The 3,286-nt window shown below is 37.3% G+C and overlaps 1 pseudogene; it reads left to right on the top strand.

Moving 5' to 3' along the window:
- Positions 1-217: 217 nt before the first annotated feature.
- LOC137757290 (ubiquitin carboxyl-terminal hydrolase 44-like) lies at positions 218-2,813 on the top strand (annotated as a pseudogene).
- Positions 2,814-3,286: the final 473 nt, after the last annotated feature.

The following is a 3,286-nucleotide window of genomic DNA, read 5'->3' as shown; positions in this document are numbered from 1 at the left end:
GTTCCCAGCCTCAGGTGGACAACCTATCCGTCCACAGTCACAGAGCAGAGCAGCCTGCCCCCTCCTGGCACTCCGAAGTGCGGGGACGGAGGCAGGGTTGGCTGCAGCTTCACGCTGAAGAGCGCTAAGATGGCCGCTCTGGATCGGGATCTTTCCAGATGCTTCAGGTGTTGTGAACAGAGACTTGTTTGGATTATATATTTCTCAGCTAGACTAAATGCTAACAACGGATAAGTGCAAGCACATTGGGCAGTTGAGGCTTGTTCAAGACCATTCCATCCTCAACACTCAGAAATGGCATTGTGTGGACTGCAATACAACTGAGTTGATTTGTGCTTGCGTTAGCAGTTCCTGTGTTGTCTGTGGAAGATATATTGAAGAACCTGCACTCAAGCACTTTCAAGAAAGCAGTCATCCTGTTGCATTGGAGGTGAATGAGATGTGTTTTTTTTTTTTTGTTACCTTTGTGATGATTATGTTTTTAATGATAATGCAACTGGAGACTTGAAGTTACTATGAAGTACATTAAGTGCAATCAAAAGTCAAAATTATCACTGCAACACTGGTAGTGGAAGTATTTTACAGTCTATGGGTACAAGTGATGATTCTTATTTCTTACAGGATGGCACACACTCTCTGCTTCAAAACGTATATCAGATGTATACTGCTCTTTGGCACAGGAGAAGGATACTAATGGGTAAAATATTTTGAACTTGTTTTAACAGTCACCCATTGGATGAAAAATGCAAGAAGAACAATTTCAGGAAAAAATAGCAAAAAGAGAAGTGAAAAAAAGACTGCAAGAATTAGAGTATCAAGTTAAAGCAGGATTGGAAAGTATGTCTCCAAGAAAGAGTTTACATTTGCAAGGTCTAGATCAGTCCCCCACAAGATAAATAGTTCCTGTTCAAGTACCACTTCAAACCTTAGCATCACCAGCAAAAGATGAAGTAGTATACACCTCAGAAGATGTAAGATTAAAAATTCAAGTGACATGCACCCCAATGTTCATTGCAGCAATATTTACAATAGCCAGGTCATGGAAGCATCCTGGATGCCCATCGGCAGATAAATGGATGAAGAAGATGTGGTACATATATACAATGGAATATTGCTCAGCCACAAAAAGGAATGAAATTGGGTCATTTGTAGAGATGTGGACGGACCTAGAAACTGCCATACAGAGTGAAGTAAGTCAGAAAGAGAAAAACAAATATTGTATATTAATATATATATGTGGAATCTAGAAAAATTGTACAGATGAACCAGTTTTCAAGAAAGAAATAGAGACACAGATGTAGAGAACAAACGTATGGACACCAAGGGGGGTGGTGGTGGTGGTGGTGGGATGAATTTGGAGATTGGGATTGACATATATACACTAATATGTATAGAATAGATAACTAATAAGAACCTGCTGGATAAGAAATAAATAAATAAAATAAAAATTTAAAAATTGCCAGTGATTCCTCCATTAAATGAACGCCAATTGTAACTCTTGGTGTAACAGGATTGAGAAATTTTGGAAATATTTGCTATATGAATTATGTTCTTCAAGTATTGAGTCATTTACTTATTTTTTGACAATATTTTTCAAACTTGATCTGAACAGATGGCTGGCTGTGACAGCTAGTGATAAAACAAGATCATCTTAAAGGCATCCTCCAGTCACAGATACAGTATATCAAATGAATGAATGCCAAGAAAAAGAAACAGGCTCTGTTTGCTCCAGACATCCAAGTTTATCATCAGGACTAAGTGGTGGAGCATCAAAGAGTAGAAAGATAGAACTTATTCAGCCAAGGAAGCCAAGTTCATAATACACTTCTCTCTGTCATGAATTGCATACTTTGTTCCAAGTTATGTGGTCTGGAAAGTGGGCCTTGGTCACACCATTTGCTATGCTACCCTCAGTATGGAGATTAATACCTGATTTTCGTGGTTATGCCTAACAAGATGCTCGAGAAATTATTTGTGAGCTTTTGGATAAAATACAGCATGAACTAGAGACAACTGATACCAGGATACCATCTCTTATCCCCACTTCTCAAAGGAAACTTATCAAACACTTTATGAATGTTGTGAATAACATTTTTCATAGACAACTTCTCAGTCAGGTTACATGTCTTGCATGTGAAAACAAATCAAATATCATAGCACCCTTCTGGGACTTGTCACTGGAATTTCCAGAAAGATACCAATGCAATGGAAAAGATACTACTTCCCAGCCGTGTCTGGTTACTAAAATGTTGGCCAAATTCACAAAACCTGAAGCTTCAGAAGGAAAAATCTATATATGTGACCAGTGTAATTCAAAGCATAGAAGGTTTTCCTCAAAACCAGTTATACTCACAGAAACCCCCAAACAGCTTATGATTTTCCACCTACTTCAGGTTCTCAGACTACATCTCAAACGATTCAGGTGGTCAGGTCATAATAATTGAGAGAAGATTGGTGTTCATGTTGGCTTTGAAGAAATCTTAAACATGGAGCCCTATTGCTGCAGGGAATCTCTGAAATCTCACAGACCAGAATGTTTTATTCATTACTTACCTGCTGTTGTAATGCACCACGGGAAAGGATTTGGCTCAGGACATTACACTCCCCAGCGTTATAATTCCGAAGGAGGGTTCTGAGTACACTGCAATGATTCCAAGCTAAACATGTGCACTATGGATGAAATATGCAAGGCCCAAGCTTATATTTTGTTTTATACCCAGCGACTTACTGAGAATGGACATTGTAAACCCCTGTCTGGTAGCCAACATCCCAAAGAAGAAATTGATACCTCTTCTAATGAAATCCTTAGTTGATCCAAAGACAGTGGGTCTTTCTTCTTGCGATTTATATATATATATATATATATATATATATATATATATATATATATATATATATATATATATATATATATGTGTGTGTGTGTGTGTGCGTGTGTGTGTGTGTGTGTGTGTGTGTGTGTTTTAAAAAGGCTGACTTAACAATTTTAAGCTTCATTGTTTTTATTTTCTTACTAATCAGTGCACACTATGTTTACACATTTTGTATCTAACTACAATAAATCTCTTTTTTTACAGAGACAAATTAGCATAAGTATATGTATATCAATGACAGCAGGTAACTAAACATTTTTCAAGTACCTGGGAGTTTTAAACTTTTAGTGCTTACCTCAGACTGGTGTTACCTCTTTTATATATTGATGTCTTAATTGGCTCACATCATGAATTTGTGCAGTCTTCTACTGAAGAATTTCAGGTGGCATCATTTTATACATTTCTTATTTATC

The sequence above is a fragment of the Eschrichtius robustus genome, chromosome X, assembly GCF_028021215.1.
Source record: "Eschrichtius robustus isolate mEscRob2 chromosome X, mEscRob2.pri, whole genome shotgun sequence".
Lineage (NCBI taxonomy): Eukaryota > Metazoa > Chordata > Mammalia > Artiodactyla > Eschrichtiidae > Eschrichtius > Eschrichtius robustus.
Note: the sequence above shows the minus strand (reverse complement) of the source record. Positions and strands in the feature narration are given on the sequence as shown.